Below are 27500 nucleotides of genomic sequence, written 5' to 3'. Positions count from 1 at the left end.
AAACTAGAAGTTCAGTTGTACTAGTCGTAGTGGTCTGTTGAAATCAGTTGCAAGCTAGAAGTTCAGTTGACTAGTCGTAGTGGTCTGTTGAAATCAGTTGCAAACTAGAAGTTCAGTTGTACTAGTCGTAGTGGTCTGTTGAAATCAGTTGCAAGCTAGAAGTTCAGTTGTACTAGTCGTAGTGGTCTGTTGACATCAGTTGCAAGCTAGAAGTTCAGTTGTACTAGTCGTAGTGGTCTGTTGAAACCAGTTGCAAAATTGAAGTTCAGTTGTACTAGTCGTAGTGGTCTGTTGACATCAGTTGCAAGCTAGAAGTTCAGTTGTACTAGTCGTAGTGGTCTGTTGAAACCAGTTGCAAGCTAGAAGTTCAGTTGTACTAGTCGTAGTGGTCTGTTGAAATCAGTTGTAAACTAGAAGTTCAGTTGCGCTAGTCGTAGTGGTCTGTTGAAATCAGTTGCTAACTAGAAGTTCAGTTGTACTAGTCGTAGTGGTCTGTTGAAATCAGTTGCAAACTAGGATTTCAGTTGTACTATTCGTAGTGGTCTGTTGAAACCAGTTGCAAGCTAGAAGTTCAGTTGTACTAGTCGTAGTGGTCTGTTGAAATCAGTTGCAAACTAGAAGTTCAGTTGTACTAGTCGTAGTGGTCTGTTGAAATCAGTTGCAAACTAGAAGTTCAGTTGTACTAGTCGTAGTGGTCTGTTGAAATCAGTTGCAAACTAGAAGTTCAGTTGTACTATTCGTAGTGGTCTGTTGAAACCAGTTGCAAGCTAGAAGTTCAGTTGTACTAGTCGTAGTGGTCTGTTGAAATCAGTTGCAAACTAGAAGTTCAGTTGTACTAGTCGTAGTGGTCTGTTGACATCAGTTGCAAACTAGAAGTTCAGTTGCACTAGTCGTAGTGGTCTGTTGAAATCAGTTGCAAGCTAGAAGTTCAGTTGTACTAGTCGTAGTGGTCTGTTGAAATCAGTTGCAAGCTAGAAGTTCAGTTGTACTAGTCCTAGTGGTCTGTTGAAATCAGTTGCAAACTAGAAGTTCAGTTGTACTAGTCGTAGTGGTCTGTTGAAATCAGTTGCAAGCTAGAAGTTCAGTTGTACTAGTTGTAGTGGTCTGTTGACATCAGTTGCAAACTAGAAGTTCAGTTGTACTAGTCGTAGTGGTTTGTTGACATCAGTTGCAAGCTAGAAGTTCAGTTGTACTAGTCGTAGTGGTCTGTTGAAATCAGTTGCAAGCTAGAAGTTCAGTTGTACTAGTCGTAGTGGTCTGTTGAAATCAGTTGTAAACTAGAAGTTCAGTTGCACTAGTCGTAGTGGTCTGTTGAAATCAGTTGCAAACTAGAATTTCAGTTGTACTAGTCGTAGTGGTCTGTTGACATCAGTTGCAAGCTAGAAGTTCAGTTGTACTAGTCGTAGTGGTCTGTTGAAATCAGTTGCAAACTAGAAGTTCAGTTGTACTAGTCGTAGTGGTTTGTTGAAACCAGTTGCAAGCTAGAAGTTCAGTTGTACTAGTTGTAGTGGTCTGTTGAAATCAGTTGTAAACTAGAAGTTCAGTTGCACTAGTCGTAGTGGTCTGTTGAAATCAGTTGCAAGCTAGAAGTTCAGTTGTACTAGTCATAGTGGTCTGTTGAAATCAGTTGCAAGCTAGAAGTTCAGTTGTACTAGTCGTAGTGGTCTGTTGAAATCAGTTGCAAGCTAGAAGTTCAGTTGCACTAGTCGTAGTGGTCTGTTGAAATCAGTTGCAAACTAGAAGTTCAGTTGTACTAGTCGTAGTGGTTTGTTGAAACCAGTTGCAAGCTAGAAGTTCAGTTGTACTAGTCGTAGTGGTCTGTTGACATCATTTGCAAGCTAGAAGTTCAGTTGTACTAGTCGTAGTGGTCTGTTGAAACCAGTTGCAAACTAGAAGTTCAGTTGTACTAGTCGTAGTGGTCTGTTGACATCAGTTGCAAGCTAGAAGTTCAGTTGTACTAGTCGTAGTGGTCTGTTGACATCAGTTGCAAACTAGAAGTTCAGTTGTACTAGTCGTAGTGGTCTGTTGAAATCAGTTGCAAGCTAGAAGTTCAGTTGTACTAGTCGTAGTGGTTTGTTGACATCAGTTGCAAGCTAGAAGTTCAGTTGTACTAGTCGTAGTGGTCTGTTGACATCAGTTGCAAGCTAGAAGTTCAGTTGTACTAGTCGTAGTGGTCTGTTGAAACCAGTTGCAAGCTAGAAGTTCAGTTGTACTAGTCGTAGTGGTCTGTTGAAATCAGTTGCAAACTAGAAGTTCAGATGTACTAGTCGTAGTGGTTTGTTTTGGACAGGTTGACAACAAAAAGGAATGGATTTATTAAAACACTAACAAATAGTGACACTATTTCCACATTCACCCATTCACACACACTTTCACACACTGATGGTGGGAGCTGCCATGCAAGGCGCTAACCACGACCCATCAGGAGCAAGGGTGAAGTGTCTTGCTCAAAGACACAGTAGTAGCTGGTTGGTAGAAGTTGGTAGAAGCTGGGGATCGAACCAGGAACCCTCAGGTTGCTGGCACGGCCACTCTCCCAACCGCGCCACAGTGTGCCCAAATTACAAAATTTACAAAATGATACATCGTAAGAATCGTTCTGAACTGACAATCGTGTTGAATCGAGAATCAATTCTGATTCGAATCGACACCCCCAAAAAGAGAATCGGATCGAATCGTCTAATAAGTAACCATCTGAGATTAATAGGATAGGATTTACTTTTATTTCACCCATGACGGGGAAAACAAAGTCAAATGTAGAATTAGTAATAAATACATTACTACATGTTGTGCACTAAAATGTTTAGATAAAAGATGTCCCCACATCTGTGGTCCTCTCCAAGGTTTCTCATTGTACCCCATTAGGTTGAGTTTTCTTCTTGTCCTGATGTCGTTGTGGCTTGTGCAGCCCTTTGAGACACTCGTGATTAAGGGCTATATAAATAAACTTTGATTGATTGATTGATTGATTGATTGATATCCTTTCCATCCTTCTGTTATAATATTTATGTATATATTATCACACAACTCTTATGCTCAAGGGCCGTTGCTATAATTATTGTCAATTGTGCGGAAGTGGTATTTTTCTTTGTCTGTGCAAAGCTGGCAATCCAAAAGATTGCAAGCCAGTTTGGTATCAGTGTCTGTGTCCAGGAACGGCCTGCTGACTGCCAAGGCCGAACACCGCCGTGACGCAGACGGAGCAGAGACAAGGCGATATCACCGGCGTCAACACACTTGCATTTTTGTATAATCATATATTGTGTCTAACTGGAGTTGTCGAGATTACCCTCGGCGACAGCTTCAGTGATGTAAACAGGGACCTCCCAAATAAATAGAGGAAGCACACGGGCTGGACTTTTAGAACGTAGTTTGGATCTGTAACTAAAATACAGCCCAAATAACGAATTGAACTCTGTCTCTGCATGATTCCTTGCTTCTCGTCTGTTTAATAAATGTCATCAGTGTTTGAACCCGACACCTTTGTAACTGAGCTACTGTGTGGAACAATTTCCCTTGTGGATCATTAAAGTTTATCTAAGTCTAAGTCTATACCCAATTATTTCCTTTTGTCATTTACAGACTGTTTCTATATTGGATTACCCCAAGATTTAGCACACCTTCTCAGGTTTGGACTTTTTAAATGAACCCTAAAGTGTTTAAAGGAAAGCCTGTTTCACGCTGTGTCGAGACACTTGAGTTCTCTTGTCTTTATGTCGTGCCATAAAGACACCTCGCCGCAGCCATCGCCAATAACGGTTCTCTAACAGTCTGTTTATACCCGGGAGCTCTGGAGGCTGAAAGATGCTGAGGAAAAAAGGGAGACTCCAGTGTGCTGCGGAAGCACTTTGAATCCCTACAAACCCTTTTAGTTTTATTGCTTGTGTCAGTGAATCTTAGATATTTAGCAGAGGGCTGCAAAAGAGTGAGCCATCTGGCTGCGGAACTCATCAGCTCCCCCTCGTTGCTTTCCTAAGATTCCATTAAATCGGCTTTAAGCCGCTTGTTTAAAAACAGCAGCGTAATTGGAAGGAGCGGGGAGAATGTAAAGATATTCCGCCTTGACCCGACTTGAGGTTAAATGGAACGAAGGCTCTTTTCGTGGTGTGGTGCGGAGAATTCAAGACCACGAGATTGAATTTAATGTAACAAATTCCGAGCCTCTTCCTACTACGTCACTGATAAGTGTCAGGTTCAAACACCGATGACGTCTATTAAACAGACAAGAAGCAAGGAATTAAACAGAGACAGGATTCAATTTGGCTCAATGAGGAGAAACGCGTAGACCTGTACCCTTGTACGGTGTCGTCCTACGCTCTGACAAGAGAATTCTACGCCTCCTCTTTAATTTGGACTTTCCCTGATTACATAGCAACAGCTGTTTCGAAGGGGAGAGGGGGTCGTAAACAGCCGTCGCCCTTGGTCACAAAACAGTTCAAAGAAAAGATGCCTGGATTTTGCATCAGGTCGTGATTCCTCTCTGCTTTGTAGATCTCGGGTCAAGACAAGATCTTCCTGTGGATTACAATAGATCAAAGAAACCGACACCTTCCTGTCGCTTCCCATCGTACACGGTGGAGTTTTACAAGCCTTTTGCTTGGTAAGATCAAAGACGGCTTTTGTCTGCTCGCCGGGAACTCATGGAAACACAAAGTTTTGTGATAACTTAGATCATACTTGCCAACCTTGAGACCTCCGATTTCGGGAGCTGGGGTGGGGCGTGGTCGGGGGCGTGGTTGGGGGCGTGGTTAAGAGGGGAGGAGTATATTTACAGCTAGAATTCACCAACTCGAGTATTTCATATATATTTCATATATATATATATATATATATATATATATATATATATGTATGAAATACTTGACTTTCAGTGAATTCTAGCTATATATATATATATATATATATATATATATATATATATATATATATATATATATATATATATATATATATATATATATATATATATACATATTTATTTTATTATACATACAAATAAAAGAAATACTTGAATTTCAGTGTTTCGGAGGCTATCCAGTAGATGGCAGTATTGTCCTGTTTAAGAGTGTCACAACATTGCTGTTTACGGCAGACAAACTGCTTTACGGTACACGAAAACGTGACTGCTGTTGTTATGTGTTGTTACCGCGCTGGGAGGACGTTAATGAAACTGCCTAACAATAAACCCACATAAGAAACCAAGAACTCGCCCTCGATCATTCTACAGTTTTAACGTCATTGGGCAGGCACGCTGTTTATATCGTGGGAAAGTGGACGTGAAAACAGACTGTCGCCGCTGTCCCCACTCAGGTCTGCATGGAGCTGGAGGGGGCGTGGCCTCCAGCTCCGGCTGAATTCCGGGAGATTTTCGGGAGAAAATTTCTTCCGGGAGGTTTTCGGGAGAGGCGCTGAATTCCGGGAGTCTCCCGGAAAATCCGGGAGGGTTGGCAAGTATGACTTAGATACAATTATTCTGACAATAAGAATATTATGCTAAATGTTCAGTGGCTGACATCTCCGGCGAGTACGCTGGCCAAGCAAGAACTGGGATGTTTTCCGCTTCCAGGAATTGTGTGCAGATCTTTGCAACGTGGGGCCGTGCATTGTCATGCTGCAACATGAGGTGATGGTCTCGGGGTGAATGGCACAACAAAAGGCCGCGGGATCTCAAGAGCAAACCGCTGTCTTAACGTGTGAATCCCGGTTTTCCCTTTTCAGGGCTGATGGGAGTGAACACCACTCCAATGTGCCAAACGCCATCGAATGTGAGCATTCGCCCACTCGAGTCGGTTGGGACGACGGACTGCAGTCAGGTCCAGACCCCTATGAGGACGACGAGCATGAGGAGCTTCCCTGTGAGGGTTTCTCATAGCGTGTGCAGAAATTCTTTGGTTATGCCGACCGATTGTTGCAGCAGCTGTCTGGGTGGCTGGTCTAAGACGATCATGGAGGTGCACCTTAGACTTAGACCCCCCAAGCCAAGACCAAGACCAAGACCCCCCCACGCCAAGACCAAGACACCCCACGCCAAGACCAAGACCCCCCACGCCAAGACCAAGACCCGCCACGCCAAGACCAAGACCCGCCACGCCAAGCTTCGCCGCCTGACGCGCCACGCCAAGCTTCGCCGCCTGCCACGATGACGACGCATCCACCTCCTAGTCAGCCACGGATGTGGCCATTCCGTGGGCGTCCGCCACGCCAGGTTCGCCGACCTCCTCGTCGGCCACGAATGTGGCCATTGCCAGGTCGTCCACCTCGTCTGGTACAGCGGCGCTCTACGCGTCGCCGGCATCTAACTCTGCCCCGGTGGATTCGGGGACACCTGGTCTGGCGACCCACTGCCATGTCCCCCTCCCGCCCTCCCATGACTTTTGATCCTGCTTTGTTTTTTTGTTTTGTTTTTGCTTTTTGGACATCTGGGATCTGTCCATAAGGGGGGGCCTCTGTCATGTCTGTTGATCATGTTTTTGTTTTGGCCATGTGCTGTTTATTTTTTGGACTCTTTTTAGTTCCTGGTTGTGCACTTCCTTGTTTGTTTGTTACTTTGCCAACTCATTAGTTTTCACCTGTCATGCCACGCACCCGTTTCACGTTTTGAGTCACGCACCTGTTTTCACTGATCATGTCACTATTTAAATCTGTCTGTTTCTGTTGTTCGTCCTGGCGACATCACACTCCTGCCACTCTGTTCACCCTCATGCTGATGATCCATGCTGCTCTTTTTCGTGCTTTTGCTCATGCCAAGTAAGTTTTTGTTTATTAAGGCCACAGTTAGTGTTTTTGTTTCATTGTTCATAGTTTCTGCCTTTGTGCAAGTTTTGTTTTCATAGTCAAGTTTTTACCTCCGCTGTGAGCGCTTTTTGTTTATACCCTTTTGAGCCTTTTGAGTTAAAATATTAAACATGTCCTCACCTGCACGCCATGTCCGGTCCAATTCATTTGCACCACGGGAGAACAAACCACGCCATAGACCAAGTCATGACACTACTTGAGGTTAAATGGAATGAAGGCTCTTTTCACCGTGTTTTGCGGATAATTTAAGGTCACGAGATTGAATTTAATGTAACAAATTCCTAGCCTCTTCCTACTACGTTACTGATAAGAATATTATGCTAAATGTTCAGTGGCTGACATGTCCGGCAAGTATGTGTAAACATTTTTGGTTATGCCAACCGATTGTTGCAGCAGCGGTCCGGGTGGCTGGTCTAAGACGATAATAGAGGTGCACCTTAGACTTAGACTTAGACAAACTTTAATGATCCACAAGGGAAATTGTTCAACACAGAAGTTTAGTTACAAAGAATGGAAAGGATAATGCACACAGGGGCACACAAAGAGGGCGGAAACAAAAGGTATAAAGTAGACAAAAAAAATGTACCATAGTAGCAATATAAAATATAACATATGTAATATTGACATATTATATATACAGTATATAATATTTAATTATATATCATTTTATTATTATACAATAAATAGACTTCAACATCCAGTCCTGGGCTGGTCTGCGGTTGTGAGGCCGGTTGGATGTACTGCCAAATTCTCTGAAATGCCTTATGGGAGAGAAATGAACATTCGATTCACGTGCAACAGCTCTGGTGAACATTCCTACAATCAGCAGGTCAACTGTCCAATCCCCCAAAACTTCTGTGACATTGTGCTGTGTGACAAAACTGCACATTGGGGGCAGCCTAAACAACGTCTGGACAAATATGTGCTCCTTTCATTGCAATTTTGGGGGATAACATCTGCAAAGTCCGGCATTTCAAAAATACCAGAGAGATTCCGAGGGACTGGTATATTGCTGTCACAAATAAATAATTTGATTTCACTAATAAATTAGCTTGTGTCGTCAAATTATAACATTTTTAGTCGATTAATCACAGTTTTGAGTTTAGATTAGTTGTGGCCTTTTATTGTGGGCAGCCTAACCTGTGCAATAATCATGCTGTTTAATCAGCATCTTCATATGTCACACCTGTGAGGTGGGATGGATCATCTTGGCAAAGAAGAAATGGAGGTCCAGGGCTGGTCGGCGGTTGTGAGGCCGGCTGGATGTACTGCCAAATTCCCTGAAACCCATTATGGTAGAGAAATGAACATTCAATTCATGCCGTTTAATCAGCATCTTCATATGCCACACCTTTGAGGTGGGATGGTTTATCTTGGCAAAGACGAAATGGAGGTCCTGGGCTGGTCTGTGGTTGTGAGGCCGGTTGGAAGTACTGCCAAATTCTCTGAAACGCATTATGGTAGAGAAATTAACATTAAACCCATGCCGTTTAATCTGCATCTTGACATGCCACAACTGTGAGGTGGGATGGATCATCTTGGCAAAGAAGAAATGGAGGTCCTGGGCTGGTCTGTGGTTGTGAGGCCGGTTGGATATACTGCCAAATTCTCTGAAACGCATTATGGTAGAGAAATTAACATTCGATTCATGCTGTTTAATCAGCATCTTCATATGTCACACCTGTGAGGTGGGATGGATCATCTTGGCAAAGATGAAATGGAGGTCCTGGGCTGGTCTGTGGTTGTGAGGCCGGTTGGATGTACTGCCAAATTCCCTGAAACGCATTATGGTAGAGAAATTAACGTTCAATTCATGCCGTTTAATCGGCATCTTGACATGCCACACCAGTGAGGTGGGATGGATCATCTTGGCAAAGAAGAAATGGAGGTCCTGGGCTGGTCTGTGGTTGTGAGGCCGGTTGGATGTACTGCCAAATTCTCTGAAACGCATTATGGTAGAGAAATTAGCATTCGATTCATGCTGTTTAATCAGCATCTTCATATGTCACACCTGTGAGGTGGGATGGATCATCTTGGCAAAGACGAAATGGAGGTCCTGGGCTGGTCTGTGGTTGTGAGGCCGGTTGGATGTACTGCCAAATTCTCTGAAACGCATTATGGTAGAGAAATTAACATTTGATTCATGCTGTTTAATCAGCAGCTTCATACGTCACACCTGTGAGGTGGGATGGATCATCTTGGCAAAGACGAAATGGAGGTCCTGGGCTGGTCTGTGGTTGTGAGGCCGGTTGGATGTACTGCCAAATTCTCTGAAACGCATTATGGTAGAGAATTTAACATTAAACCCATGCCGTTTAATCAGCATCTTGACATGCCACACCTGTGAAGAGGGATGTTTTATCTTGGCAAAGAAGAAATGGAGGTCCTGGGCTGGTCTGTGGTTGTGAGGCCGGTTGGATGTACTGCCAAATTCTCTGAAACGCATTATGGTAGAGAAATGAAATTCAATTCATGCCGTTTAATCTGCATCTTGACATGCCACACCAGTGAGGTGGGATGGATCATCTTGGCAAAGAAGAAATGGAGGTCCTGGGCTGTTCTGTGGTTGTGAGGCCGGTTGGATGTACTGCCAAATTCCCTGAAACGCATTATGGTAGAGAAATTAACGTTCAATTCATGCCGTTTAATCGGCATCTTGACATGCCACACCAGTGAGGTGGGATGGTTTATCTTGGCAAAGAAGAAATGGAGGTCCTGGGCTGGTCTGTGGTTGTGAGGCCGGTTGGATGTACTGCCAAATTCCCTGAAACACATTATGGCAGAGAAATTAACGTTCAATTCATGCCGTTTAATCGGCATCTTGACATGCCAGACCTGTGAGGTGGGATGGATCATCTTGGCAAAGAAGAAATGGAGGTCCTGGGCTGGTCTGTGGTTGTGAGGCCGGTTGGATGTACTGCCAAATTCTCTGAAACGCATTATGGTAGAGAAATGAACATTCAATTTGTGCCGTTTAATCAGCATTTTGACATGCCACACCTGTGAGGTGGGATGGTTTATCTTGGCAAAGAAGAAATGAAGGTCCTGGGCTGGTCGGCGGTTGTGAGGCCGGTTGGATGTGCCAAATTCCCTGAAACGCATTATGGTAGAGAAATTAACGTTCAATTCATGCCGTTTAATCGGCATCTTGACATGCCAAACCTGCGAAGTGGGATGGATCATCTTGGCAAAGAAAAAATGGAAGTCCTGGGCTGGTCGGCGGTTGTGAGGCCGGTTGGATGTACTGCCAAATTCTCTGAAACGCATTATGGTAGAGAAATGAAATTCAATTCATGCCGTTTAATCAGCATCTTGACATGCCACACCTGTGAGGTGTGATGTATTATCTTGGCAAAGAAGAAATGCTCACTAACACAGATTTAGACAGATCCGTTTCAGGGGGAGCATGAGGGAATAAGCCGGTCTTACTCCTAAACGTTACGTTTGACTCCTTTCTCCACACATTCAGATGACAGATCTCTTTTGACAACGTGCACTCAGATTTTTTTTTTCCCTTCGCACGGTGAATCACTTTGTGAGTGTGTGCGTGTGTGTGTGTGTGTGCGTGTGTATGTGTGCGTGTGTGTGTGATTTGCCGTCTGAGTGTCGTATTTGCGCTCCACCTTGCTACTCCAAGTATCACTCGGCTGTGATATAGCAAAACACACTATTCCAGTCACACACACACACACACACACACACACACACACACACACACACACACACACACACACACACACACACACACACACTCGGCTAGAACAATATAGTCTGTCCCGGATTCCTCGTGGGAGCAGAATGGAGTGCAGCAGACAGCCACAGTGAGGCAAGCGGAGGGAAGGCGGATGGAAGCACGCCAGAGGGGAAAACTGTCTTTTTATTTTTTTCCCCTTCTTTTGCAAAGACAGCGCAACGTTTGCAACATGCAAGAAGTTTATACGTTTGCAGGAATGCGTAATTACACCGCTGCTAACCTAATTAACCCTTTTTTTTTAGGGCTTCAAGTGGGAGAGGAGGGGAAAATAGCGTCATCAGACGCTGTCACTTGGGAAAATTGTTGACATAGTGTGTGTGTGTGCTCTCAGTCCTCATTCATATTTATTGTACGGTGTGGCATGACACTCCTGTAAGGTTGTACGGTATACCGCTACTAGTATAGCATCGCCGTACTAATGAATCAAAAGCGGTACTATACTCTGTTTGAAAATACATTGCTGGTTTTAGGAGCAGAGGAGCATGTTCGGCAGTGCACACACACAGAGTACTTACAAGTAGACACAGTGTGTAGACAGAAAAGGGAGAATGGACGCATTTTGGCTTAAAAAGTAAACAAAATAATAGGTGTATAAATGATAAATGGGTTATACTTGTATAGCGCTTTTCTACCTTCAAGGTACTCAAAGCGCTTTGACGGTATTTCCACATTCACCCATTCACACACACAACATATATACACACAAACATACATACACACACTTTTTATATATATATATATATATATATATATATATATATATATATATATATATATATATATATATATATATATATATATATATATATATATATATATATATATATATATATATATATATATATATATATATATAAAAAGTGTGTGTATGTATGTTTGTGTGTATATATGTATATAGGTGTAAATATATATGTGTATGTGTGTGTATATATGTATATATGTGAAAAACGTTTGTATGTATGTGTGTATATGTGTGTATATATGTATATATGTGTTAATATATATATGTGTATATGTGTGTGTATATATATATGTGAAAAATGTGTGTATGTAAGTGTGTTTATGTGTGTTTATATGTATATATGTGTAAATATATATGTGTATATGTGTGTATATATATATGTGAAAAATGTGTGTATTTATGTGTGTATATGTGTGTATATATGTATATATGTGTAAATATACAGTATATGTTTATATGTGTGTATATATATATATATGTGTGTAGATATATATGTGTATATATGTATATATGTGTAAATATATATGTGTATATGTATGTGTATGTATATAAATGTGAAAAATGTGTGTATGTATGTGTGTATATATGTATATATGTGTGCATATGTGTGTGTATATATATACATGTGAAAAATCTGTGTATGTGTGTGTGTATATGTGTGTATATATGTATATATGTGTAAATATATATGTGTATATGTATGTGTATGTATATAAATGTGAAAAATGTGTGTATGTATGAGTGTATATGTGTGTATATATGTATATATGTGTAAATATATGTGTGCATATGTGTGTGTGTATATATATACATGTGAAAAATCTGTGTATGTGTGTGTGTATATGTGTGTATATATGTATATATGTGTAAATATATATGTTTATATGTGTGTGTGTATATATATATATATATATATATATATATATATATATGTGTGTGAAAAATGTGTTTATGTGTGTTTATATGTATATATGTGTAAAAATATATATGTGTATATTTGTGTATATATATATGTGAAAAATGTGTGTATGTATGTGTGTATATGTGTGTATATATGTATATATGTGTAAATATATATGTTTATATGTGTGTGTATATATATATATGTGAAAAATGTGTGTATGTATGTGTGTATATGTGTGTATATATGTATTTATGTGTAAATATGTATGTTTATATGTGTGTGTATATATATATATGTGAAAAATGTGTGTATGTATGTGTGTATATATGGATATATGTGTATATTTATATATATATATATGTGTATATGCGTGTGTGTGTATATATATACATGTGAAAAATCTGTGTATGTGTGTATATATGTATATATGTGTAAATATATATGTGTATATGTGTGTGTGTATACATATATATATGTGAAAAATTTGTGTATGTAAGTGTGTATCTGTGTGTGTATATGTGTAAATATATATATGTGTATAAATGCAAATATGTGTGTGTGTGTGTGTGTGTGTGTGTGTGTGTGTGTGTGTGTGTGTGTGTGTGTGTGTGTGTGTGTGTGTGTGTATATATATATATCAAATAAAAATATAATGATTTACAATTCTGAAATAAAAAAAATAACCAAAAAATGTAATTATTACACCAACATATAAATATGATTTAATCAAATCCCTTTTATTGACATTATTATGTAGCTTAATTTACACTTCACAACTCATTTGAATGCCATTGAACGCACAATTGTTGGGGGAAAAGATGAACTTATTTTAACCCTCCAATAACAATAACAAGACTTTTAAGAAGATTATTCCATGCTTCTTCTACCAAACAAAACAATGTTTGTGTGTGTTTATTAATTCTTAAACACAAGTTGGCTCAAAGATTTCAGTGTGTGTATCAGTTCTTTTTCGACCACACTCAATAACACCGCGATCGAACGAGTTAACCGCGCCGCGTCGTACTTTACCACTCGGTAGGACAGACCGAGCACCGTTGTCGTTTTCCCGGGCCCTTCGGGAGGCTGGCGAGTGAGAAAAACCAAACATACCCGTCCCACTTTGGCTTGTGAGGAGGATGACGCAAGAAGCACTTCCCAGTACCAGGCGTTGGTTTTCACACATCACCCTCTTCACTGCACATGACATGATGACCATGTGCCGGCTTTCTGACCCGGGGTGAGGTAACACACATCTGGAGCCACGACCAGTCTCCAAAGCAGATAAAGAAATATGGGTTTGGAGCTTTAAAAACAACTTATTTTCTACTCTAGTTTATTGTTCTAAGGCAGAAGTTCTCACCCTTTTTTCCAGCAAGGACCACCGCAAATGGAACCTCGAGGAAGCCCAGAAACTAAGTTAGCTCTATTAGAATTTGGATGTAACTACATTAGATAGCTATTAACAATTCTAATGCCATATTTATTTCAATGTGTTAGAAGAATCATGAAACTGACTTTTCTTTTGTGGCAGCAACACAAACAAGTTGTCACAGGGGCATTTTTACCACTGTGTTACATGGCCTTTCCTTTTAACAACACTCTGAACTGAGGAGACCAGTTTTTGAAGCTTCTCAGGTGGAATTCTTTCCCATTCTTGCTTGATGTACAGCTTAAGTTGTGCTATTTTAGGCTTCACACATTTTCAATGGGAGACAGGTCTGGACTACAGGCAGGCCAGTCTAGTACCCGCACTCTTTTACTATGAAGTCACGCCGTTCTAACACGTGGCTTGGCATTGTCTTGCTGAAATAAGCAGGGGCGTCCATGATAACGTCGCTTGGATGGCAACATATGTTGCTCCAAAACCTGTATGTACCTTTCAGCATTAATGGTGCCTTCACAGATGTGTAAGTTACCCATGTCTTGGCCACTAATACACCCCCCATACCATCACACATGCTGGCTTTTACACTTTGCGCCTAGAACAATCCGGATGGTTCTTTCCTCAACGTCCACAGTTTCCAAAAACAAATTTAAATGTGGACTCGTCGGACCACGGAACACTTTTCCACTTTGCGTCAGTCCATCTTACATGAGCTCGGGCCCAGCGAAGCCGGCGGCGTTTCCGGGTGTTGTTGATACATGTCTTTCGCTTTGCATGGTAGAGTTTTAACTTGCACTTACAGATGTAGCGACCAACTGCAGTTACTGACAGTTGTTTTCTGAAGTGTTCCTGAGCCCATGTGGTGATATCCTTTACACACCGATGTCGCTTTTTGATGCAGTGCCGCCTGAGGGATGGAAGGTCACGGGCTTAGCCGCTTACGTGCAGTGATTTCTCCAGATTCTCTGAACCTTTTGATGATATTACGGAGCGTAGATGGTGAAATCCCTGAATTCCTTGCAATAGCTGGTTGAGAAATGTTGTTCGTCAACAATTTGCTCAGGCATTTGTTGACAAAGTGGTGACCCTCGCCCCCATCCTTGTTTGTGAACGACTGAGCATTTCATGCAAGCTGCTTTTACACCCAATCATGGCACCCACCTGTTCCCAATTAGCCTGTTCACCTGTGGGATGTTCCAAATAAGTGTTTGATGAGCATTCCTCAACTTTATCAGTCTTTTTTGCCACTTGGGCCAGCTTTTTGGAAACATGTTGCAGGCATCAAATTCCAAATGAGCTAATATTTGCAAAAAATAACAAAGTTTTCCAGTTCAAACCCTAACCCTAACCCCAAATCTAACCCTAGCCCTAACCCTAACCCTAACCCAACTCTCTTTCTTTATGCCTAACCCTAACCCCCAACCCTAACCCTAACCCCACCCCCAAACCTAACCCTAACCAAGTCTTTTTTTATGCCTAACCCTAACCCTAATCCTAATCCCAACCCTAACCCTAACCCCAAACCTAACCTTAGCCCTAACCCTAACCCTAACCCAACTCGCTTTCTTTATGCCTAACCCTAACCCCCAACCCTAACCCTAACCCCACCCCCAACCCTAACCCTAACCAAGTCTTTTTTTTATGCCTAACCCTAACCCTAACCCTAATCCTAATCCCAACCCTAACCCTAACCCCAAACCTAACCTTAGCCCTAACCCTAACCCTAACCCTAACCCAACTCTCTTTATTTATGCCTAACCCTAACCCCCAACCCTAACCCTAACCCCACCCCCAACCCTAACCCTAACCAAGTCTTTTTTTTATGCCTAACCCTAACCCTAATCCTAATCCCAACCCTAACCCTAACCCCAAACCTAACCTTAGCCCTAACCCTAACCCTAACCCAACTCTCTTTTTTTATGCCTAACCCTAACCCCCAACCCTAACCCTAACCCCACCCCCAACCCTAACACTAACCAAGTCTTTTTTTATGCCTAACCCTAACCCTAATCCTAATCCCAACCTTAACCCTAATCCTAACCCTAACCCCAACCCCAACCCCAACCCTAAACCTAACCCTAACCCTAACACTAACCCTAACCCTAACCCCAACCCCAACCCTAACCCTAACCCTAACCCCACCCCCAACCCTAACCCTAACCAAGTCTTTTTTTTATGCCTAACCCTAACCCTAATCCTAATCCCAACCCTAACCCTAACCCCAAACCTAACCTTAGCCCTAACCCTAACCCTAACCCAACTCTCTTTCTTTATGCCTAACCCTAACCCCCAACCCTAACCCTAACCAAGTCTTTTTTTTATGCCTAACCCTAACCCTAATCCTAATCCCAACCTTAACCCTAATCCTAACCCTAACCCCAACCCCAACCCCAACCCCAACCCTAAACCTAACCCTAACCCCAACCCCAACCCTAAACCTAACCCTAACCCTAACACTAACCCTAACCCTAACCCCAACCCTAACCCTAACCCTAATCCTAATCTCTAACCCCAACCCCAACCCTAACCCCTAACCCTATATACCAGGGGTCACCAAGGCGGTGCCCGCGGGCACCAGGTAGCCCTAAGGACCAGATGAGTAGCCCGCTGGCCTGTTCTAAAAATAGCTCAAATAGCAGCACTTACCAGTGAGCTGCCTCTATTTTTTAAATTGTATTTATTTACTATCAAGCTGGTCTCGCTTTGCTCGACATTTTTAATTCTAAGAGAGACAAAACTCAAATAGAATTTGAAAATCCAAGAAAATATTTTAAAGACTTGGTCTTCACTTATTTAAATAAATTCATAAATTTTTTTACTTTGCTTCTTATAACTTTCAGAAAGACAATTGTAGAGAAAAAATACAACCTTAAAAATGATTTTAGGATTTTTAAACACATATACCTTTTTACCTTTTAAATTCCTTCCTCTTCTTTCCTGACGATTTAAATCAATGTTCAAGTAAAAAAATTTTTTATTATTGTAAAGAATAATAAATACATTTTAATTTAATTCTTCATTTTAGCTTCTGTTTTTTCGACGAAGAATATTTGTGAAATATTTCTTCAAATTTATTATGATTAAAATTCAAAAAAAAATATTCTGGCAAATCTAGAAAATCTTTAGAATCAAATTTAAATCTTATTTCAAAGTCTTTTGAATTTCTTTTACAATTTTTGTTCTGGAAAATATAGAAGAAATAATTATTTGTGTTTGTTGGAAATATAGCTTGGTCCAATTTGTTATATATTCTAACAAAGTGCAGATTGGATTTTAACCTATTTAAAACATGTCATCAAAATTCAAAAATTAATCTTAATCAGGAAAAATTACTAATGATGTTCCATAAATTCTTTTTTTAATTTTTTCAAAAAGATTCGAATTAGCTAGTTTTTCTCTTCTTTTTTTCGGTTGAATTTTGAATTTTAAAGAGTCGAAATTGAAGATAAACTATGTTTCAAAATTTAATTGTCATTTTTTTGTGTGTGTTTTCTCCTCTTTTAAACCGTTCAATTAAGTGTAAATATCATTAATTATTAATAATAACATAGAGTTAAAGGTAAATTGAGCAAATTGGCTATTTCTGGCAATTTATTTAAGTGTGTATCAAACTGGTAGCCCTTCGCATTAATCAGTACCCAAGAAGTAGCTCTTGCTTTCAAAAAGGTTGCTGACCCCTGGTTTATACAGTATATATATAGTATACTTCTTGTGATTAAAACTGTTGCTATCGTCTCGGCAAATTGCCGCGGCGCCATCTCTGCAGAGTTGCACCGGACTGAAACCCGGAGCCTTTTTTGGCGTCAGTTGCTCCGCTACAGATGGCGCGTATGCAAAAGTAATGACTTGCGCTGCCATGCATGCTACAGAGCTGGAAACGCCGTACACGCGTCGGCGTGCACGCAAACACGTGTAATGGCGCCCATCACACGTCGGCAGTGTCATGTGCTCAGCGGAAGCCAACATGGCATGAGAGATGGATCGCGCACACACACACACACACACACACACACACATGTCTTGCTTACTTTGTGTGGACCCACGTTTGGTTAGTGGGTTGTGAGGGCCCCCCTTTCCACTATAGCTAGAATGATGAAAAAATATACATCTAGCCCTAGATGGGAGTAGAGAGTTGCAACTAGGGATGTCAGATAATGGCTTTTTGCCGATATCCAATATTCCGATATTGTCCAACTCTTTAATTACCGATACCGATATCAACCGATACCGATATCAACCGATATATGCAGTCGTGGAATTAACACATTATTGTGCCTAATTTGGACAACCAGGTATGGTGAAGATAAGGTACTTTTTTAAAAAAATTAATAAAATAAGATAAATAAATTAAAAACATTTTCTTGAATAAAAAAGAAAGTAAAACAATATAAAAACAGTTACATAGAAACTAGTAATTAATGAAAATGAGTAAAATTAACTGTTAAAGGTTAGTACTATTAGTGGAGCAGCAGCACGCACAATCATGTGTGCTTACGGACTGTATCCCTTGCAGACTTTATTGATATATATTGATATATAATGTAGGAACCAGAATATTAATAACAAAAAAGATACAACCCTTTTGTGTGAATGAGTGTAAATGTGTGAGGGAGGTTTTTTGGGTTGGTGCAATAATTGTATGTGTATCTTGTGTTTTTTATGTTGATTTAATTAAAAAAAAACAAAAAAACAACAACAACAACAACAAAAAACGATACCGATAATTAAAAAAACGATACCGATAATTTCCGATATTACATTTTAAAGCATTTATCGGACATCCCTAGTTGCAACCTCACTTCAGAATGCAAAACACACAAAGTAAAAAAAATAGTTTACTTTTGTAGTTGTGAGGACCAGGCAAATGTCCTCACAAGTTAAAAGATCCTCACAGAAAGGGTGGTTTATCAAGTGTATGTGCACACAAGGATGGTGAGACAAGTGCACACACACACACACACACACACACACACACACACACACACACACACACACACACACACACACACACACACACACGCACACACACGCTAATATAGTTCTTACACGTTTTTATTCATGATTTTCCATGACTTGTAACTGAATTCAAACTAGAGATCTTGAATGTAAACAAAGGCGGGCGGTGTTTAGAGCCTAGTGGTTAGAGTGATGGGTAGGTTGTGAGTTCAAACCCCGGCCGAGTCATACCAAAGACTATAAAAATGGGAGCCATTACCTCCCTGCTTGGCACTCAGCATCAAGGGTTGGAATTGGGGGTTAAATCCCCAAAATATATTCCCGGGCGCGGCCACCGCTGCTGCTCACTGCTCCCCTCACCTCCCAGAGGGTGAACAAGGGGATGGGTCAAATGCAGAGGACAAATTCCGCCACACCTAGTGTGTGTGTGACAATCCTTGGTACTTTAACTTTAACTACAAAGTAAACAAAAACAGAATGCTGGACGACAGCAAAGACTTACAGCGCGCGTCCACAAAGTGCATCCGTACATGACATGGCAATCAACAATGTCCACACTAAGAAGGATAGCAACAACTTAAATATTATCGATTGCAAAAACAAAGCAGGTGTGGGGAATAGCGCTTGGAGGAAGACATGAAAACTGCAAAAGGAAAATACGGACAAAACAGGAAACGCCACCAAAATAAGAGCGCAAGACACTACACGGCCTAGTGGTTAGAGTGTCCGCCCTGAGATGGGTAGGTTGTGAGTTCAAACCCCGGCCGAGTCATACCAAAGACTATAAAAATGGGAGCCATTACCTCCCTGCTTGGCACTCAGCATCAAGGGTTGGAATTGGGGGTTAAATCACCAAAAAAATGATTCCCGGGCGTGGCCACCGCTGCTGCTCACTGCTCCCCTCACCTCCCAGGGGGTGAACAAGGGGATGGGTCACATGCAGAGGACAAATTCCGCCACACCTAGTGTGTGTGTGACAATCATTGGTACTTTAACTCGAACAATTGCTCGGTGGTAGGTCAGCTACTTGTAGACCAATGTAGCGAGTTAGCTTACACAAAGCTACAAGCTACAACATTTTGGTATATACCGTAATATTTGGCACGATCAGATAATATTAAAGTTGAAAAGATATGCATTTTGTTTTGTCAAACTCGAAAGAGCAAATATATTTAGTAAAATAAATGAAGTATTTTATTGACAGATTTTTTGCAGGTTTTTGAGGGCCACAATAGGATGTGGCGGGCCAGATCTGGCCCCCGGGCCTAGAGTTTGACACCTGTACTAGATCTGACATAAGATAAGTCTGTGAGCATGGACTGATGAAGCCTACTGAGGTATTGGCACCAGCTGCTAGACTAGATCTGACCAATTTAAGTCTAAGACTAGTTCTGACCAATCTAAGTCTAAGACCAAATCTGACCAATCTAAGTCTAAGACAAGATCTGACCAATCTAAGTCTAAGACTAGATCTGACAAATCTAAGTCTGAGACCAGATCTGGCCAATCTAAGTCTGTGACTAGATCTGACCAATCAAAGTCAAAGACTAGATCTGACCAATCTAAGTCTAAGACTAGATCTGACTAATCTAAGTCTAAGACTAGATCTGACCAATCCAAGTCTAAGACTAGATCTGACCAATCTAAGTCCAAGACTAGATCTGACAAATCTAAGTCTGAGACAAGATCTGGCCAATCTAAGTCTGAGACTAGATATGACCAATCTAAGTCTAAGACGAGATCTGACCAATCTAAGTCTGAGACAAGATCTGGCCAATCTAAGTCTGAGACAAGATCTGACCAATCTAAGTCTAAGACTAGATCTGACCAATCTAAGTCTAAGACTAGATCTGACCAATCTAAATCTGAGACAATATCTGGCCAATCTAAGTCTGAGACAAGATCTGACCAATCTAAGTCTAAGACTAGATCTGGCCAATCTAAGTCTAAGACGAGATCTGACCAATCTAGGTCTTAGACTAGATCTGACCAATCTAAGTCTAAGATGAGATCTGAACAATCTAAGTCTAAGACTAGATCTGACCATTCTAAGTCCAAGACTAGATCTGACAAATCTAAGTCTAAGACGGGATCTGACCAATCTAAGTCTAAGACGAGATCTGACCAATCTAAGTCTAAGACTAGATCTGACCAATCTAAGTCTAAGACGAGATCTGACCAATCTAGGTCTAAGACTAGATCTGACCAATTTAAGTCTAAGATGAGATCTGAACAATCTAAATCTAAGACTAGATCTAACCAATCTAAGTCTAAGACCAGATCTGACCAATGTAAGTCTAAGACGAGATCTGACCAATCTTAGTCTAAGACTAGATCTGACAAATCTAAGTCTGAGACAAGATCTGGCCAATCTAACTCTGAGACTAGATCTGGCCAATCTAAGTCTGAGACTAGATCTGACCAATCTAAGTCCAAGACGAGATCTGACCAATCTAAGTCTGAGACTCGATCTGACCAATCTAAATCTGAGACTCGATCTGACCAATCTAAGCCTGAGACTCGATCTGACCAATCTAAGTCTAAGACTAGATCTGACCAATCTAAGTCTGAGACTCGATCTGACCAATCTAAGTCTAAGACGAGATCTGGCCAATCTAAGTCTGAGACGGACGGCGTGGCGAAGTTGGGAGAGTGGCTGTGCCAGCAATCTGAGGGTTCCTGGTTCAATCCCCACCTTCTACCATCCTATTCACGTCCGTTGTGTCCTTGAGCAAGACACTTCACCCTTGCTCCTGATGGGTCCTGGTTAGCTTCCTTGCATGGCAGCTCCTGCCATCAGTGTGAGTGTGTGTGTGAATGGGTGGATGTGGAAATAGTGTCAAAGCGCTTTGAGTTCCTTAAAAAGGTAGAAAAGCACTATACAAGTATAACCCATTTACCATTTACCATTTTAAGACGAGATCTGACCAATCTAAGTCTAAGACTAGATCTGACCAATCTAAGTCTGTGAGCATGAACTGATGAAGTCTACTGAGCTATTGGCACCAGCTGCTGGACTAGATCTGACCAATTCAAGTCTAAGACTAGATCTGACAATCTAAGTCTAAGATGAGATCTGACCAATCTAAGTCTAAGATGAGATCTGACCAATCTAAGTCTAAGATGAGATCTGACCAATCTCAGTCTAAGATGAGATCTGGCCAATCTAAGTCTAAAACGAGATCTTACCAATCTAAGTCTGTTAGAAAGAACTGATGACACCTACTGAGCTATTGGTACCAACTGCTGGACTAGATCTGACCAATTCAAGCTTAAGACTAGATCTGACAATCTAAGTCTAAGATGAGATCTGGCCAATCTAACTCTAAGACGAGATCTGACCAATTTAAGTCTAAGATGAGATCTGAACAATCTAAGTCTAAGACTAGATCTGACCAATCTAAGTCTAAGACCAGATCTGACCAATGTAAGTCTAAGACAAGATCTGACCAATCTAAGTCTAAGACTAGATCTGAAAAATCTAAGTCTGAGACAAGATCTGGCCAATCTAAGTCTGAGACTAGGTCTGACCAATCAAAGTCAAAGACTAGATCTGACCAATCTAAGTCTAAGACTAGATCTGACCAATCTAAGTCTAAGACAAGATATGACCAATCTAAGTCTAAGATGAGATCTGACCAATCTAAGTCTGAGACAAGATCTGACCAATCTAAGTCTAAGACGAGATCTGACCAATCTAAGTCTAAGACGAGATCTGACCAATCTAAGTCTAAAACGAGATTTGACCAATCTAAGTCTAAGACGAGATCTGACCAATCTAGGTCTAAGACGAGATCTGACCAATCTAAGCCTAAGACGAGATCTGACCAATGTAAGTATTTTATTGACATGTGTTCTGCAGGTTTTTGAGGTCCACAATAGGATGTGGCGGGCCAGATCTGGTCCCCGGGCCCTGGGTTTGACACCGGTGCTGTAATGGGTTCCTGCTCGCATATGTATCCATAATTTAGCATGAAAATCAAGTTTCTGCATAATCCTAGGAACTGGGAGTAATAAGAGTCCTGGTCGTCCAAGAACAGAGAAGGAATTGAACATGACAGAAATCCCGTTTGGTACTTTCTCCTAATGGATCGTATCTGCGGGACTGTGGATCCGGGGCCCACGGCAGGAAAAGCTTCTGATAAGGTTACATAACATGCACTTTTCAAACAAGCCCGGAGAAAAAGGGAGAAAGTGGCCCACCTGAGTGTCCAGCTGCCAGCGCTAGCACTCTGGCATCCTTGGCACGCTCTCACTGAAGTCTGCGGCCAGAAAAAAGAGGCTCGGTGAATGGAAAACGTGAAGGAGGTGAAGCATGTCGGCAACAAAACCACCCGGCATTTTCAAGCTCAATTGAACGTGAAATCTGTTTGGAAGAGAGAAACAAGACACGGTGTTATTTAGCGCCCGCCATTTTAAGAGGGGCGAGTGGGGTCCCCGTTTCGTAACGGCGGAGGTTTGCGGGACGAAGTGAAAGGTTGGGCCGGCATCTCCCAGGGGCCGCGACTGCCTCGTTATTTCTGCCTCCTCACTGCACTCCACGGGCCACAGCTTGGGAGGGAGTCATATGCGTCCCCATTCATAATTCATGCATGTGGCCGACTGCTCCTCTCTGGCACACGGAAGCAGCGTGACGAGCCCACCAGGTGGCTCCGGGTCTAAATCTGTACACACGACTCTCAGGGGCATTCAGTCCATCGCCACTGGACTGTGTGGTTTGTCTCGGAAGACGCTTGGCCTCTCGTCCGAGTAGTTCATGCTCATTAGTCGGATCGAGTCTTAAGACTTAGATTGTTCAGATCTAATCTGATGTGACTAGATCTGACCAAGATAAGTCTGTGAGCATGAACCGATGAAGCCTGCTGAAGTATTGGCACCAGCTGCTAGATTACATCCGACCAATCTAAGTCTAAGACTAGATCTGACCATTCTAAGTCTAAGACGAGATATGACCAATTAATGTCTCAGACGAGATCTGACCAATCTAAGTCTAAGGCTAGATCTGACCAATCCACAACTAAGGATAGATCTGACCAGTCTAAGTTTAAGGCTATATCTGACCAATCTAAGACTAAGACTAGATTTGACCAATCTAAGACTAAGACTAGATTTGACCAATCTAAGATTAAGACTAGATCTGTCCAATCTAAGTCTAAGACTAGATCCGACCAATCTAAGTCTAAGACTAGATCTGACCAATCTAAGTCTAAGACTAGATCTGACCAATCCAAGTCTAAGACTAGATCTGACCAATCCAAGTCTTAGACTAGATCTGACCAATCTAAGTCTAGACTAGATCTGACCAATCTAAGTCCAAAACGAGACCTGACCAATCTATGTCTAAGACAAGCTCTGACCAATCTAAGTCTAAGACTGGGGTGAGTTTTTCCTTGCCCGTATGTGGGCTCTGTACCGAGTATGTCGTTGTGGCTTGTACAACCCTTTGAGACACTTGTGATTTAGGGCTATATAAATAAACATTGATTGATGGATTGATTGACTAAATCTGACCAATCCAACTCTAAGATGAGATCTGACCAAGCTAAGTCCAAGACTAAATCTGACCAATCTAAGTCTAAGACTAGATCTGACCAATCTAAGTCCAAGACTAGATCTGACCAATTTGAGTATAAAACGAGATCTGACCAATCTAAGTCTAAGACTAGATCTAACCAATCTAAGTCTAAGGCAAGATCTGACCAATCCACGACTAAGGCTAGATCTGACCAGTCTAAGTTTAAGGCTAGATCTGACCAATCTAATACTAAGACTAGATTTGACCAATCTAAGATTAAGACTAAATCTGACCAATCTAAGTTTAAGACTAGATCTGACCAATCTAAGTCTAAGACTAGATCTGACCAATCTAAGTCTAGACTAGATCTGACCATTCTAAGTCCAAAACGAGATCTGACCGATCTATGTCTAAGACGAGCTCTGACCAATCTAAGTCTAAGACTAAATCTGACCAATCCAACTCTAAGACAAGATCTGACCAAGCTAAGTCCAAGACTAAATCTGACCAATCTAAGTCTAAGACTAGATCTGACCAATCTAAGTCTAAGGCTAGATTTGACCAATCTAAGACTGAGACTAGATTTGACCAATCTAAGATTAAGACTAGATCTGACCAATCTAAGTCTAGACTAGATATGACCAATCTAAGTCCAAGACGAGATCTGACCAATCTATGTCTAAGACGAGCTCTGACCAATTTAAGTCTAAGACTAAATCTGACCAATCCAACTCTAAGACGAGATCTGACCAAGCTAAGTCCAAGACTAGACCTGACCAATCTAAGTCTAAGACTAGATCTGACCAATCTAAGTCTAAGATAAGATCTGACCAATCTGAGTCTAAGACAAGATCTGACCAATCTAAGTCTGTGAGCATGAACCGATGGAACCTACTGAGGTATTGGAACCAGCTGCTTGACTAGATCTGACCAATCTAGGTCTGAGACTAGACCTGACCAATCTAAGTCTATAAGCATGAACTGATGATACCTACTGAGGTATTGGCACCAGCCGTTAGACCAGGTCTGACCAATCTAGGTCTATGAGCATGAACTGATGAATCTACTCGGATGAGAGGCCAAACGTCTTCTATGACCGACCGAACAGTCCAGTCGGGATGTATTGAAGGCCCTGAGACTACAAAGACCTGGATGACTGAGAACATCCATGGAAACTCTCCCGTATCACATTAGCTTCAAACTGGCAAGACCTCCACAGAAACAGCAACATAGTCAATCAGTCGGCACATGACAATCTCCCACTGACTTCCAGCAAGACCTTCATTGGCCTTATCAGCAGAGGCCCAGTTCAGAGTGAGTCCATCAGGGACGCGGCGCGGGAGCTCAAACATGGAGCATCCGCCTTGAATCATGCGACCGGAGTTTTCCGAGCAGAATACAAATGGAGCCGTCCTTAACTTCTGAGGAACCAACCTTGTACTGAACTCCTCCCTTCTTCCACTTTGACGGATTTGGATATTGTAATTAAAGTTCACGGATGACACGGAAAACCTTTTCTGGAGACTTTTTAACTGAGTTCCTTCTATAGCATCGATTGTCTTGCTGCACCAGAAAATAGGGCGAATATTGTAGGCATCAAGAGATGACACCCTTGATTGATCCCTAGTCAATCACGTTATGGATGTTTTGATCAGTCTTGGTCAGCTTCCTTTAAAAAAGTAACTAGTTACAGTTACTAAATTCAGAATATTAAATAAACGTAAGTCAAAGTCAGCTTACAACGGACCCAATGGAAGCTCCTCTAGTTCCCCCATAAAATCTCATTAAAACCATTCAAAAAGCGCCAACAATACTCCATAAACATTTGGTGACTTCAATACTAACTGGTATTAGTGATCTTGTTATTATAAATGCTAACGCAGACACATTATTAATAGCAGCACTGTGATCACTGGCCTGTGTCCCTATGTTTACATCATCGACACCTTCATAACAATATGTAATATGTACAATACACACACTGCAAGTATATATATAATGTAGTGACAGACACCTTCATAACCATATGTAATATGTACAATATACACACTGCAAGTATATATATAATGTAGTAACAGACACCTTCATGACAATATGTAATATGTACAATATACACACTGCAAGTATATATATAATGTAGTAACAGACACCTTCATAACAATATGTAATATGTACAATATACACACTGCAAGTATATATATAATGTAGTAACAGACACCTTCATAACAATATGTAATATGTACAATATACACACTGCAATTATATATATAATGTAGTAACAGACACCTTCATAACAATATGTAATATGTACAATATACACACTGCAAGTATATATATAATGTAGTAACAGACACCTTCATAACAATATGTAATATGTACAATATACACACTGCAAGTATATATATAATGTAGTAACAGACACCTTCATAACAATATGTAATATGTACAATATACACACTGCAATTATATATATAATGTAGTAACAGACACCTTCATAACAATATGTAATATGTACAATATATACACTGCAAGTATATATATAATGTAGTAACAGACACCTTCATAACAATATGTAATATGTACAATATACACACTGCAAGTATATATATAATGTAGTGACAGACACCTTCATAACCATATGTAATATGTACAATATACACACTGCAAGTATATATATAATGTAGTAACAGACACCTTCATGACAATATGTAATATGTACAATATACACACTGCAAGTATATATATAATGTAGTAACAGACACCTTCATAACAATATGTAATATGTACAATATACACACTGCAAGTATATATATAATGTAGTAACAGACACCTTCATAACAATATGTAATATGTACAATATACACACTGCAATTATATATATAATGTAGTAACAGACACCTTCATAACAATATGTAATATGTACAATATATACACTGCAAGTATATATATAATGTAGTAACAGACACCTTCATAACAATATGTAATATGTACAATATACACACTGCAAGTATATATATAATGTAGTAACAGACACCTTCATAAAAATATGTAATATGTACAATATACACACTGCAAGTATATATATATATAATGTAGTAACAGACACCTTTATAACAATATGTAATATGTACAATATACACACTGCAAGTATATATATAATATAGTAACAGACACTTTCATAACACTGTGTAATATGTACAATATACACACTGCAAGTATATATATATAATGTAGTAACAGACACCTTCATAACAATGTGTAATATGTACAATATATACACTGCAAGTATATATATAATGTAGAAACAGACACCTTCATAACAATATGTAATATGTACAATATACACACTGCAAGTATATATATAATGTAGTAACAGACACCTTCATGACAATATGTAATATGTACAATATACACACTTCAAGTATATATATAATGTAGTAACAGACACCT

General features: G+C 40.6%; 1 protein-coding gene and 1 long non-coding RNA gene across 2 annotated transcripts in view; both read right to left on the bottom strand.

Moving 5' to 3' along the window:
• The window catches only part of LOC133630259 (junctional cadherin 5-associated protein-like), a 128676-nt gene extending 120681 nt beyond the window's left edge, over window positions 1-7995 (bottom strand). Inside the window, exon 1 of the mRNA XM_062021737.1 lies at window positions 7982-7995. The gene's annotated coding sequence lies outside the window, so the exon portion shown is untranslated. The remainder of the gene's footprint in view (window positions 1-7981) is intronic.
• Window positions 7996-8971: 976 nt separating this feature from the next.
• Window positions 8972-9397, bottom strand: LOC133630509 (uncharacterized). The gene is made up of 3 exons (XR_009821265.1): window positions 9301-9397; window positions 9137-9230; window positions 8972-9065 (listed from the first exon to the last, which is right to left on the bottom strand). It is a non-coding gene; the product is annotated as an uncharacterized LOC133630509 (long non-coding RNA).
• Window positions 9398-27500: the final 18103 nt, after the last annotated feature.

This window comes from Entelurus aequoreus, linkage group LG15, assembly GCF_033978785.1.
Source record: "Entelurus aequoreus isolate RoL-2023_Sb linkage group LG15, RoL_Eaeq_v1.1, whole genome shotgun sequence".
Classification (NCBI taxonomy): domain Eukaryota; kingdom Metazoa; phylum Chordata; class Actinopteri; order Syngnathiformes; family Syngnathidae; genus Entelurus; species Entelurus aequoreus.
The sequence above is the reverse complement of the archived record's forward strand: the minus strand, read 5'-3'. Positions and strand labels throughout refer to the sequence as shown.